This window comes from Sylvia atricapilla, chromosome 5 (genome assembly GCF_009819655.1).
Source record: "Sylvia atricapilla isolate bSylAtr1 chromosome 5, bSylAtr1.pri, whole genome shotgun sequence".
Classification (NCBI taxonomy): Eukaryota; Metazoa; Chordata; class Aves; order Passeriformes; family Sylviidae; genus Sylvia; species Sylvia atricapilla.
The window spans coordinates 53,690,475-53,705,545 of NC_089144.1; the positions used below are offsets into that span (position 1 = coordinate 53,690,475).

General features: G+C 38.0%; 1 long non-coding RNA gene across 1 annotated transcript in view; it reads right to left on the reverse strand.

The window, feature by feature from the left end:
* LOC136360907 (uncharacterized) overlaps positions 1-15,071 on the reverse strand; it is a 70,596-nt gene that overhangs the window by 53,983 nt on the left and 1,542 nt on the right. The gene's annotated exons all lie outside the window — the stretch shown is intronic.

Consider the following 15,071-nt stretch of genomic DNA (forward strand, 5'->3'; position numbering starts at 1 on the left):
TCTACATTTGGTTTTATGAAGAATTTATGGAGTGCTCCATGCTACAAATTCTATGTGCATAATCATTCTAATTTTTTTCTTCCACTTTGGTTAGGCAAAGGAACTATTATCACAGTTTTTCAAATTGAAAGCTGAGGAAACAGACTTTGAGATAGGGAAGACCACACAGGAAAGTCCAGGAATTGAAGGCAGATGCTTGGTTAGCCCAGTGAATTAAGCAAAAGACACTCCTGTTGCTACAGAGAATGTACCCCTATCTCAAGATAATAAATCTTTTAACAACACGTGGATTAAAATTTGACTGTCTGTGAAGATATGTTTTTCCTGAATTTCAGGATTTAGATAGTAAGAGACTCCAAAGATTTTGCATTGCATTCAGTTCCCTAATTTTTTTATTTTTTTTTTTGAGAAAACATTCTTCACAAATGTAACTGGACTTTTTTGTAGAAAAAAAAACCTGCCTAGAGCTCTAATCACTGTTTAGCTTCACTTCTGTATTTCCTGTTTCTCAAGATGGAAAGTCTTCCCAAGATGAGAGAACCATGTCATATGTCTCAATAGTTTATTCTTTTCTACCTCATCCTCATAAGGAAAGTTAAAAATTTCCTCAAAGAACAGCAAAAAATAGATGAGATAACGTATACATGACAGAATCCATTTTTCTTTTAGCCAAAGGGCATAATATACAGCAGTGTGTCTCCTGCTGCTGAAGGGAAATTATTGTAACATCATTCTACTGTCCCATGAATGAGAAGTATCAAAGAGCTTAAAGAAAGGGATAGTTACCAGGGAGAGAACAGGACAGACAAAACGGTATTTGCAGTGTGTACTGGAAGGAATTGGAAAACATGACAAATTTAGTAGACACCTTTTGTGAACTTTTCTTGGGACACATCTTGTTCCTCTGTCATTTGAGTTAAGCTAAAAATGAAATTCGGGCATTGACAGCCATTTCATTGACAGCAACTGACATTCCCATTTTAAAGGGAATTCGACCATACTAAAAAATCAATCCAGAAACCAAATCTCACACAACCAACAAATAACACTTCATGAAACAAAGATCAAGAGTGTACTAATGAATTTCAAAACCAAACTAAACTTTGTTCTTTCTGGAAATCTCTAACAAGCAGGTCTACTAATGGCCCCTTTTGACCATTGCACTGCTCTCAGACTTTTTCCAGAGACAACTCATAGGAAATAAAATCAAATGAGACTCCAAAGCTGTACTTTCTTGACTTATTACATTAGCAGGACCTCTCATCTGATTGGGAATTTTGAGAGAATCACAGAATTCATTAAAGCAATTTACTGTATAATGGTAGATGGCTAAGATAGATCCCTACTAATGAGATGAACTTTAATTAAATAAATTGTAGAATAGAAGTGAACTGTTTAGCTGAGTTAAAATCCTTGCAAACAAGTCTTGCACCACAAGTCCGAATTCTGTTCAACCACACCCTTTTCTTAAATGAAAGCACCATTTTTATTTTTTTTAAATTGTTGGATTATATGTTGGAAATGGAGCTTAGCAGAAATCATCTTTAGTATCAGGAAAGACTCAGTTCAACTACAAAGCGATATAGCCCTCCAAAAGAAAGAAAAAAAAAATAAAACAACAACAACAAAAAACCCACCCAAATAAAAAAAACAACAACTCAAAACATAAATTTTAGAATGAAGTCTCCCTCCTGGCATCTGTAGGTTGATTTAGTGACCCAAATAACAAGTAACTGCAACATTCTAGAAGAAAATACATAGAAAAGGCTCATGTCCAACTTTCAAAATATTCCTTAGTTTTACATTATCATTTTCTTTTCCCAGTATCTTGTGCTTACTACCTAAGCGTCAACCATTTCTTTGGTATGACACAAAATAAGAGAAACTGATGAAAATTTTACTTAATATCTGGTTTAGGTTTTACAAGATGCCTTCAGAACTCCCAAGAATGGTATTAACATCAAGCTGATTCCTTTCTTTTGTTTTGTTTACCTCAATCCACTTTTGAGACAATAGCTTGGATAATATGAAAACTCAAGCTTTTTGTTCCATTGGGGCCATTTTACACTAAGCACCTGAAGGTGAAAAGAGCATACATCTGTTAGAATGAGATGATAGAAGTCAGATTTTTTTCTTAGGCACCAAAATGAGGTTTGAAAAGTGCACACCTATAAAAGCCACTTACAATCCAATGATAGGTGGGTTTAAATGAGAGACAAAGTGGCATTACTGAAATAAAGGATAAAAATAAAGGATGAACAGGATAAGCAAAACCTTAATGTACCCTAGACACACATTCAACAAGGAATTCTTTGGTAGGAGGAAAATTCAAAGAAAATTCTGAAGTCCAGAACATTTTAGAACCTGAGTGAAGTCAATGTAAATCAGCCTTCATTTTCAACATGCTTGATGGTATCACACATGCTCTGACCTGTTCCCCAGCAAGTTTTATTCTCTCAAAAGCCTTCTCCTCTAGCCCAAAGAGGAAAAAGCAACAATGCTCAATCCTGAAACTCTTCATTATAACCAGTGTATACAAGAATCTCCTGTGAAGCAATTGACAAATTCTTGTGCTGAAATATGTTTTACTTAGATCATCACACAAAGGTGCTGGAGGAAGATGTGTGAGGCCAGCCAGGTAGAGACTCCAGCTAGAGTTATGCTGACAGGGAGTGATGTAAAAGAACAAAATAATAGTCCTGGATTTTGAAAGATGAAGTGAGCCTCCTTGTCTGTTCAATGGAAATAACATCAATCAATCAAGTTTAGATAAGTCAGGATAATAGTAAAAAATAAACAGGTAAATAAGACAGTTTTCCATAAAAGGGCAAGTCAACTAAAATCTAGTCCTCTGAAAGAACTCAAAAATTTTCAATGAAATGTGACTTTCTGCATGTTAAGCTGCATAAAATTATGCCTAATTTTACATCAGGCAAAAGAACACAATATTGTTTTGATCCTAATAAAAAATTCCTCTTTTTTTTTCCAATGTTTTTAACTTAATAAAAAGTTTCAATAGAGAGCTTTTTTTCCTGACAAAAAAATGTGGTTTTTTTTCAAACGCATGCATAGCAGGAGACATCTTAAAGTTATCATTATCATTTAATCATAATGAAAACAGTCTGTGTATTGCACGTGTGCCACTAAACTCATTGCTCTCCTCCAGAGCTCCTTCCACAAGAGGATTGAGACACCAAGGTTGTAAGAGGAACTTATTCTGACACTGCCTGTTCTTTGGATAAATAGAGGGCTCCAGAGTTGTCAATACAGCACTTTTGCTACCCACTCAATTCAGTGCAAAATAAATGAGGATATTTTCCTCTTGCAGCATGTATTAAATCCCATTAGCATTAATGAGAGTTACACGTGAGTTTGGCGGGGAGCACACACAAAGTGCAGAGCAGACAGTTTCAAAATTCTCAGCCCTCCCTTATATCTTTCAGCCATCTTTTCTCTGTGAAAGCCTTACTATACAGATTCCAAAGTAAAAAAGGTAAATCAAATTCTCATGCATAGAGTGTGTTAAGATGATGGGTTGGGAGGGGGGAATCTGAGGGCCTGATGTGCAAATAATTACCATGCTTGCATTTAGCAAAGTGCTACCAGTTAAACTCCGAGGCAGCACTAATACAGCAGGAAAGCTTTGAGTTGGCTGAGCAACTTTTCACAGCACACTGGTAAAATAATAAATTGTGCTATGACCGATAACATTCAATAATTTCTCTGATATATTGCCACAGCCAGTTTTTCTACAGTGTAAATCTCATATTTCTCTGTCATATTAGTAATTTCCATATTGCTCTTGGAGTTAGTAGGGAAAAGTACATCACAGTAGCAACAAAAGGAAGCTGACTGTTCTTTACAATAAAGAATTAGAGACAGAAAAATAAAAAAGGAAAGGTCAGGATTTTTTTTTAAATTTTTTTAACTTCCACAATATACCAACCGATGACTACAGGAAAAAAAACCAAAACAGTAACTGCTACAACATTGCTTCATTACAGACCCAGCAGAGTAAGAGTCATGGATCCATTTTGCCTTTTTCTTGCTTGATAATATCACCAAAGCATTAATGGAATCCTTATGCTCCATTGCTATGGTATGAATTTATCTATAGCATATTCTTCATTGGTTTGAGTACAGATATGTCATTTTCCTCTATTGGGAGGTGGGGAAAAAGAGATTCTCTGCATCTGTTGAAGAAAATACATTCCTTATTGATTGAATATTGGTGAGAAAAAAACAAATTTTCATACAAAATAAAATAGTATTGATATTGAGGTGAAGTTACTCAAATGAGTGAGACATTATTAAGAAATTAACTATTATGCAAAACTTTATTGACTTGGACTTAAGTTATCCTTCCAGTTTCTATTAAAACTAGCAGAATACACGACATACTATTGTTATTATGACTGGGAAAAGTATCTTTATTTTAAGGGAATTAACCTTTTGAACTAGTTATTATCAGAGGATGCCATTGTCCTTTTTTGATTGCAACACTGCAAACATTTTCTGATTATTATCAACTTAAAGTTTTATTTATTGCCATATAAAAATGTGTTGAGTAGAGGGTAAGAAAATTCTTTCTACAAAAAATTTATGTCTGATTTCTGGCATACAGAAAAACTTACTTAAAAAAACCCAAACTAAAAGTAACACATAAACATTACTATCATACTTTTGGACACACATCTCTGGGTAGTGTCCCCACACATCAGGTTAATACTGAGAGGGACAGGATCTTAAATAGTTTTTAGTGTTTCAAGAACTGCAAATTTCCAGTATACAGAAGAAATTCAGTGACAGTGAACATCTTATTTGCTATCGTGCAGTCACCATCAGTTTTTCAGGTCCTAAGTAATTTACAGACAAACCTATCTATGTTATTGCCTAAGGAAATAGCAAGAATCAGTGTTAGAGCAGAACTCAAAACACACAGAAACAAGGCAGCTCATGTAAATGATCAGTTCAGAGGGCTAAGTCTGGAGGATGAGATCTTTTGGACCCATGAATAAAGTCTCAAATATCATTGCAATGACTTGTGAAAACCACAGGTTGAAAAAAAATCACAAGAGGTTATTTATTCATCCAAAGGCTTGTCTGTATAAGACTTAAGACAAACCTTTGCTGTAACTGCTTTGGACTAACTGGCCTTTCCAAACTAACAGCTGTGTTTACTAAGAGTCAGGTAAGGAGAGGCCAGGAAGGAGGAGGCTCTCTCATATATGAATACAGCTATACCACCAGCTAACCCATTCCCATCTTCCTTACGTCTTGCCTCAGGCATTTCTGGGGTTGGTGGCACACAGGCATAGCAAAAGTAGTCAGGGAGAACCAACTGCTATTTGCATCCAGGGATCAACATCCCACATGCTCAACACCTTCCAAGCTGGTGATTTGATTCTCAGGCTTCCAGCACATACCACATGCCAGTTTTATCTGACATGGCATTACCAAGCAGAGGCAGCTTTCAGGGCAGCTCCTGTGACACCATGAAACATTCCTGGTCGAATGATTCATCAGAGCAGCCATGGTAATAACCGCTGCTTGTCTCTGCATCTCCAGATCTCTCGTGGTGACTGCAAGACATGGAGTGAATAGTGACTTACAGAGCAACAGTTTTCTGGAACAGCCTTTGCCCACAAAGCCATGTCTGGGCTCATGAAACAAGAACCAGCTGGCATTGGAGAAAGGGATGGCAAAGATATTACGCCTGGAAACATCTGCAGAACTTCAGCCCGGTGTAAATATTTCCTTTGATGTCAAGGAAAGTCTGTAGCTTAGTCTTGAGCTGTAACAAGAGGGTACCAGCACAAGAACTGTATGAGCTGTGAGAAATCCACAGCCCTGGCTACCCACTGCAGATCTCAGTGGCTGGACTGCTGGGATGGTGATGCAACCTGCCCTCTCACAGCTTACTGTGATCTGTGTCTTCCCATTCCCCGGGAGAAAGTCATAGTTTACATTTTTGCCCAAGTTTATTTGCCTATCCTGCAGTTTAATAGAGGGAAAAAAATTCTACAGTGTACAGCATCATGACCATCTACACACAGTTAAATAAGCATTAAAAAACAAATTAAACAATCTAGCTTGTGCTATGTCACAATTGCCTACTGGTTTCTGCTCAGACTCTACCAAAGTAATAAGCATAACCCATTATTAGGAAGAGACAACTTAAAATTCTCTATGAATACATCCCATCGAAATAAATTCCTATGGAATGACCTGTGCATATTCTTTGAGGAAAGAACAATGCTCACTTTGCGCATTTCCCTTCTACAGCAGTTTCCGTTTCAGTGGCTTAAATTTGTGGCAGAACTCACCCAGGTTTCTTCTACATAATGAGCTAGAGAAGGGTTTCTTTGAACTGCAAAACTGCCTTAAAAGTAGAAATTAAAAAAAAATCTAGAATTGACAATTTTATTTTTTTTAAGTAGGTGTGCTATGCAAAGAGAAAAGTTTGATTGAAAGGAAAGAGGCAGCTTGGCTTAGACTGCTTTAAAAAAAAAAAGTGATAAAATAACCAACAGCCTGTCATTCTGGCCACTGTTTTCCTTTCTGACAAGTCAGGCCAAAAGGCTGAGAAGATTTGCCAAGCTGTGAAACTTTCATGAGCAGTTGGAAAAGGACAGACACAGTTTTGAGAGCTTCAGAGAGGGCCTCTCCATTTCGCAAATTTGGAGTTATATCTATATTACAGAGGTATTTAATATTTAAAATTTTTAGATCTTGTGCAGGCAAGTTAAAAATTAGCTGTATTGTTAATTTGGGTTTACAAAGAACTTGAAGCATACTGTGAGTTAATGGTGTTAATAGCTTTGTGCAATGTGTTTCCTATCTGCTACTTCAAGTCCTTTTTTTTTAATATATATGCAATGATAAAAATCACCATTCAGATTTATAATGATTAAAGAAAAGCCTTACTGATAGCAAACTTGCACAGACAATCCAACTTAATTGTTGGTTTGATTAAAATGCAGGATGTATATGATAACTATGAGCTCTTATGGTCACACTGTGATTCTCAAGCAACACAGATGTGATAAGTGCTCATTTTTAATCTGGTACAGTTTGCATTTGCACCAGCATCCTGTTAGAAAAGAACATATGTTTGAATAGATTAAATAACCAACCACTGCCTCAGGATTCCCAAGAACAGAGGAAAATGGTGCTCAGTGAAGGGAACAAGAGAATACTGGGGGAAAAAAGATGTTCTAATACTGTCAGCCTAGTCCTTGCATCTACCCAAGCAATGCTGACATCATTTTAATGTGTGCAGAGACATAGTAATTTAGAGGGAAGAGGAACAATAGTTCAAAAACTAGTATGAGATTTTATAAGGTTTATATCCAACCTTTTAGGACAAAAAACCTATGGGCCTACAGGTAAGTACTGTACTTAGAATAATCTGAATACATGCAGACACACAGCTGTATGAATAAAAATAGTGCACACTCCCATCATTAAGGACTATAATATGGTGCATAAGCAAAAGAGGACCAAATTAAGATTCCACTGGCATCTTCAATTCTAGCACTTCCATTATATATATAAACTAAATCAATCACTGTAATTACTGTAAATACAACAGCTTATCACAATTTTGTAATAAAAAAAATGGACTTCCAGGAAAAAAGCCTTGACTCATGCAAGGTTGTCAATAAAGAAGCTATGCAACTTCAGAGAAATAAACTGTGGTCTACCTTCTTCAAAGAATTACCCAAAGCACTTTTCTCTAAGTTCTTCTGCATGAGAGCAATCTCAAGGCTGCAACAAGCACTTCCTAAGCTCAGAAGAGCACTGGCACTGCCTAGAATTCTGGAAATTTTCTTGGTGTCAGTGGCATTGTCAAGGCTCACTCATTCAGTGAAACACTGCTTCAGTTTTTCCCTTCAATTCTTACAATATCTACCAATCATCCCATGCCTAATATGTCTTAGCATTATTTCTTCAGCCCAAGGCAAAATAATTGCAAAAGTCATCCTCTATTCCCTTGTTTTTATACAGCCAATACTTTGACCAAACCCAAAATGTAATGCTAATGGTATGAATCTTTGTGTAGGGAACTGTGATGTACCTCTCAACTTCTTCCTTAAAATCTCAGTTCTGAAAGACAGCCTGGTAGACAATAATAAAGAAACTCTTGCTGAGAGAAATTACTTTTGGGGGCTTTATGATAAGATTTCTTATGGGACAGTAGTTTTGCAGTAACACAAAGTTAGCCCAATACCCTTTAATAATTTCACGTAAGAAAACTGTAATTTCCTGGATCACGCATCACACACAACAGCTTGCTAAGGGATGTGAAGAATAGCACAACCAACAGAAGCAAAACAGAAAAATTTAGAAAGATTTCACCTGGCCTGATGCTGAGAGTAATACAATATACTTTACTCCTTACCTATAGATTTAAGCTATTCGTCTATGTCTAAAAGATAACCTTAAAAATCAACAAAGCCAAACAAGCCGTACAAAACTTGTCCAAATTGAAGCCAAATAACACCTACACAGGCTAAGATCTCAAACTGAAAATCTTTAGCTCAGCTAAATGAAACACGTGCAACATACCCTAAAAAAAAAAAAACACTCACAAATTTTGGCACTAGAAAGAGGACACTTCAGAAGCACAGCATGGCGCTTTGGCCGCTATTTTAACATCCCACAAGCTCCACCCCTTTAATAACATTCATAGAAGATATACAATAGACTTATTTTCCCTTTAGAAGAAAGCAACAGATGAAGAGATAAGAAAGAGCATCTTCTGTTGGTCCTTTTAGGCCCAGTCTACAAAGAACAATCCTTGTCAGCTGCTCTCTCTTTTCTAGTGCAAATCTCTGTGTGAGCTATAGAGCCATCAGAAACAAAAATAGTACAAGAAGTCATCAAACATTTGGCCATGAAGCATTTCAGCATCAAGAGACAGTTGTCTTACATTTTCAACTTCTACCCAGAATATTTTTAGCAGCTTTCAGAATGAAAGGAGGACATTGCCAACCCTGCAACAGTTTAAAAAAATCTTTTTCACTCTGCTGAAACAGTTTTTGTTTGTCTAGTCTGGTGTTTTGGGCTTTTTTGGTGGTGGTTTTGTTTTTTGTTTTTTTAATTCAGATGCAGAATTAGAGATGTGGAGCAATTTCGCTCTCTGCTTTCAAGTTCATCAGAAGAAACAGAAGCAGCCAAGGTGAACATGTAGTTGAGAATCCTGTTCACTAATAACTATTACCTAGGTAACAAAATTTTTACAATCAAGATTCTTGTTCTCTAGGAACCTTTAATTGATTCCAGTTTTCTAATTAATCTGAAAGATGTAACCTGAGGTAGCAAACTGGTAAGAAATGCAGAAACACCCAATTAGGAACAACTCTAACAGGTAGGGATAGGAGTTCAGCTACATCAAATATGTTAACACAGTCACTGCATGATAATTTGTTCTACTCAAAGTTTGTACAGTACTACCAACTGTCTTTTGGGGCTATTTTGTTTGTTTGGGGGTTTGTTTTGTTTTCTTTTTCCTGTTTGGAGGGAGGGGAATTGTTGGTTCCTGATATTTTTGCTTTGGGTTTTTTGCAAATAGGTGCTGAAAACCAAAGCATCAGTGGCCAAAAGAAGCAGAGTTACTGAAGAGGAAATAAGAAAAACAAAATTGGAAATTAAGAAATGTATGCTGTACTAAAACCCAGAAGGTTAGGAACCAAGTAGCTTTGTGGTGCTTTTACCTCAAAGATCAGAATGGGAGTTACACTTTAGGTTTTAGGTGAAATGAGTTTGACAGATTAAGTGTGATTACCAGCTGTCAGTGAACTACATCAAAACACAGCACACACATACAGAGCTTACTCCAACTAACTGTTCCCTGCTCCAGAGAATTTCCCTCTGAGGCCGACAAGAAGATAAATGAACTCCTGTCCCTGGGGACAAGTGTCCCTCAATGAGGCAAAAAACACCCTACAGTGATGTGGCTCCTCTTGACTGTTACAAATAGAACCAGCAGACTGTGTTTCCCAGCAGTTAAATGTGGGCATCGCACAAACCAGGGTGGTACTAGAGCAGGGGAGGAACCCCTAGAAATCCTAAAATCTTAGAAATTTTTTGTTAATAGAAAAAAAAAAAAAAAAATTCACTCTTTTCTCGGATGGGGGGATTCTCTCTCTTCAGTCTGTTGCCATGTCTTGATTCCTGACTGTTCTTCAACAAAAGGCAGTATTTCTTGTGAAAGTAAGGCATTAAAGCACTTTCTGAGAAGATAAATTCTCACATTCCCTGCTTTTCTGTTGTTTTGTCTCTTTATCTTCCAACCCCTCCCTTTCATCCTACTTTTGCTATTCACCACAATTTTCTGAAATGAAACCAAGCCTTAGCCATCCTACTGATACTTGCCCTATCTCTCATTAGATCACACCAGGATATCCTGCAATTCCCATCCTTAAAATTGATTCCATTAGGAACAATTCTCTCAGAAGTTGGCTGTTGAGCATATTTGCTAGTGGGTATTTTGAAAGAGTAACCACTTTAAACACAAAGCCATCAGTTCTGTAGTATTTTTCAACTTGTCTTATCTAAATGACACTGCTTTGCATTCAAAGTGTAATCCATGATGAAAAAACAGTCAAAAGCCACAGAAATGAGATTTAAAAAAACAGGATTTCTCTCTAAAACAAAGTATCATCTGCACAAACACCTCAGAGAATCCCCCAAGAAATCCCTAGGATCACTGAAGTGTTTCTTGAATGCCATTAACATCTAGCACCTTCATACTTGCAAATACCCATTTTTTTATGGAAAAAAAGCTGGAAAAAATTTTATTAACTATGAAAGAAACACACTATCAAGAGAAGGACAGCTCATGCTTCATATTCCTACTAGCACTTACAGCTAGAAATTTGTTAACAGAGGTTTAGTAACTGGGTCCCTTGCAAAAGTGATCCTTACACCATTGTTTTCATTTCTCCAGCCATTGTATCAGGAAATGAACAGATTGTCACACATTTGAACTGCTGAAGACACAGAATTTACTCAAAATTTACTCTCAGGTCTGCAGGCTCTGAGAAAGCACTCCTCTGTCTTAACTTCTTGCCAACACTGAGAAAAATTACAATGACTCTGGATGCCAGCAGTGACACAGTCCAGAGAAGCTTCAGCCCTGCTCTGCAATTTCCTCACCCAAGACTCTCCACAAATTTCCTTTTTCCCTAAGATTTTTTTAAGCTATATGTAATTTTCATTGGTGAAAAAGAGCATCATTATACAAGTCTACAAGTATGGCTCTCACTAGCAGGGGTGGGTGCAGAGTCTCCAACTAGTTAGCAGCCATTTCTGCCTCCTTAAGTACATTTCCCAAATGTAATTGTTTCAGAGATTCCCAACAGGATAACGATGGTTACACAGCCTCTGCAAATGAAACCCACAGGTTATGCAAACGAAACCCTCCCTGTAGCTCAGTTCATTTCTGCTCACCCACAGACTAAAGCAGAGAGTTCTTCCCCCCCAGTGGCTCTGTTCATCTCCAGTTCTGAACGAATCACTGTGCAAACAGCCCCAGGGAAGCATTTTACCCTTTGCACCAAGAGAAGAGAGCAGAAGATGCCAGAGCTTGAAACAGACTGAAAGACACACTCCACCAACACAACTATTAATATTCTGATCTAGCAACTGATAGATCAAATTTGATAACAAAAGGATATTACTTAAGATAACAGTACCCTTTAAAACTTTAAATAGATTAAAATAGGTTAGTCTATAGCACTATGGCTAAAATGCTTCCTGTTCAGGTAATCAACCAAGTCTTCAGTTCCCAGGCAGTGACTTCTGCATCCTTTTTTCATGTAATTAGATAAATACTGAATTTGAATCTTCCTATGAAGAACTACGCCATTACATATACTTGCTATTTGTACAGGACAGCAATTCCTGTCTCAGAACAGTTCCTGTTTTTTTAGCCTCTTTTTAGTTTGATGTAATCTTCAGCTACCTCATCTTTCCTACCACACATCATGACACCCATCCTGCATTGTGACAATCTTTCATCAATTACACTTTAAAAGACAGAATCCAGATGTTTGTGCCCAACATTTTCTTTGCCTTATTACCAGCACGATTCCTGCATAGGTGAAGGTTTGATTTTGACTTTCATCCTCACGCCATTACTCAGGGCACATTCATTAGTAAAGTTCCAAATTTGGCCTGATAATTTAAACAGGTGTTGGAGGCATAAAGCTGACCTCTAATTAATAATGAAAGCCAGAAATCTGGATGAGATAAGGACAGCATGAGTTTGGCAGCCCACAATGAATAAAGGCACCAGCAGAGCAAACACACAATGACAAGGTTCAGGATTAGCAGTGCAAGTATTTTCTCAGCATTCAGTGACACAGGAAGGTAGATTACCCAAAAAAAGTACTATCCCAGACACACAGGTGGTGGTCACTGATATACACAACATATTTGGTCATTCTTAAACAGGAATGACATCACACATCATCCTGCCAGTCTTACAGATACACAGATCAGCTGCTTGCTTCAGCCCAAGCCTGAAGAATCAGCTTGACTGGGACAAAAGGAGGGCTCTACATGTTGTGCACACTGAATTGTGAATTACTGAGTGCCTTCATCCAAAGCAGTCTCTTCAGGCACACAGTTTACAAGGGTGGGCTGGCAAATGCAGGCAGGATACACAAAATCGCTGACCTAGAAAGCAGGGCTCCCTCCACCACAGTCAGTGGCAACAGTTTGGGAAAGGACCTTTGAAAAATTCCATTTGAGGACAACAGGACCTGGCAGCTGTCAGCCCTGGTAGTCAAATCAGTGGGGAGAAAGACTTGGCCAGCCATGTCAGACCCTTGCCAAGCTGTGTGGGGCTATAGCTCTAGCCAACCCTTTCAGCATACTGGACATAATTAATGCAGAAAAGGCCCTTTGCCCTGCAGCAGCCCAAGAGGGGTTGAGAGGGAAGCACTGATATTGCCGTAATTTTATTACTGATTTATTTAGTTCCACATGTTATGAAATTAGGAACTTGCAAGAGCTCAAGACATAAAATGTACTATTTCAATTTTTGCAGGAACCAAGAAAGACCTCAAAGCATTTGTTGATAATAAGTAATGTAAAACCATGTACAATCTTCACTGAGCCTTTTTTTTTTACTAACACTACAAATACCATTTTTTTTCTGGAGACTGACACAAGAGATTCCATCAACAGAAAATCAGAAATTGGTTTTGCAACAAAAATCCTGCCTTTTGTAGGCATATATTCAGGAACTGTAGGAACATGCGTCCCGTGGTAAGATGCTCTGTCAGTGGCTTAAGCAGCTGATTAGGAATGCAGACATCCTGCATAGGTGAAGGTATGGATATCTTTTTCAGTGAATGATTAAGAATGGAGGCCTACCTGAAAAGAACCCAATTATTCTAAGAAGAAACCATCCCCTCTCAACTCACTATGCAGAAAGCTTATCTCTAAGACATTGGCAACCAGATGCTTACGCCTTGGTTAATCTCACCTAGCCAAAGTATCCAACAGTGTAAACTATCTCCCTTTGTAGGCAAGGGGGAGAGTCAGACTTCAAGATGCGCCTATGTGCTCATGCCCTACTGTACACCAGTTCATCTCTTTGAAGGCCAAAGAAATTCAGACAATTCACTTATTTTAGACACACAAGTCTTGAGCTTGAGATGTCAGGAAGAATAAACCCCACGCTTATCACTTTATGGGATGAAACTTCTGACTCCCTCTGAATACTTTAGCTCTTCTTGGCTACCCATAAAGGCATGTTGCAAATAATGCAAACAGGTTTTCCTCTCTGTTAGGAATGCACTGCCAGTATTCACCCCCTTCCTGTGCACCCAGCTGGGCATGCTTTGCTCAGTCCTCCCTCCAGTGAGATGCCAGCCTTGCCTCAGTGCCTGCCAAACAGCCCAGCTACAGCTTTGCTGTCCTGGTGGAAGGCTTGGCCTTTCTCCTGCATTCTTTCCAGGCAGCCATGTAAGAGACTTAGAATGGATGTCGGGGATTAGATGTACATAATACCTCCAAAAGGACAGAAGAGAAAGGAATAGATTAATGCAACTAACCACATCACACCAGGGCAGGCCGAAAATATTCATCCCAGCAGACAAAACCAGGAGCAGCGTAGTGTGGGTGATTTGTGGCTGAGCAGAAGCTCAGCATAAGTGATCTAAATCACAGTGATTTAGATGTTCTTGATATCTAATCTCATGTCGTACTGAGGACATTGCAGTGCAATTCTGAGCATCCAATTCTAATTTAGCCACAGTTGTACACATTAACTTCTATACAACACTGCTTCTGTTCTGCTGCTGCCCAGCCTCATGTCCCTTCCCAAATACACCATTATGAGGATTATTTTTTTCTCTTTTTAAATCGCGAATCAGATGCAACAGTCTGCTGAATCAAAGAACTCTCCTTAAAGAAGGCAATAGATCTTGAGCCTCTAGAGTCTTTGGGATTACATTTTTTGGCTTTCCTACACAGCAAAGAGGACCACAAATACACACTAAAAAAGAAAAAAGGAAATAACTCCAGAGAAAGAAAATTAGAATGGAATCACTTGCCTCCAGCATCTGGTTCTTGAAGAAAAACATACATGACCACTATTTTTTCATTACCCCCCACTCACATGATTCTTACCACCCTCTATTAGAAGAGGGACAGTCTCACCAGATGATTCACAGAGCTCCCTGTCTGCCAAGCCTATTTGGGGCCATATAATTTTACCCTTTGATTATAAATACTGTTTTCATGTAAGGATGTGGGCACACTCACCAGGTCATAATTTCTTTTGGAAGGTTGTGAATTGCAAGCTGTAGTCAGCAACAAACTCTGCCTGATGCACTACTAGTTAAGTAATGCTTAAATAAGAACAATATCAAAGTGATGAATACAAGCCCTCTTTGCTTTGCTCTTTTCATGGCCTCGGTCTACATTTTATGTCAAAAAGTACTGTGAAGTATTGTAGATAGTGCTGATAATGAAAACTAAAGCTATGGCTGCCTAACATTCTCATTATAACTCCTTATTTTCAGTCATTTATAACTTTGCCAAAAATAATG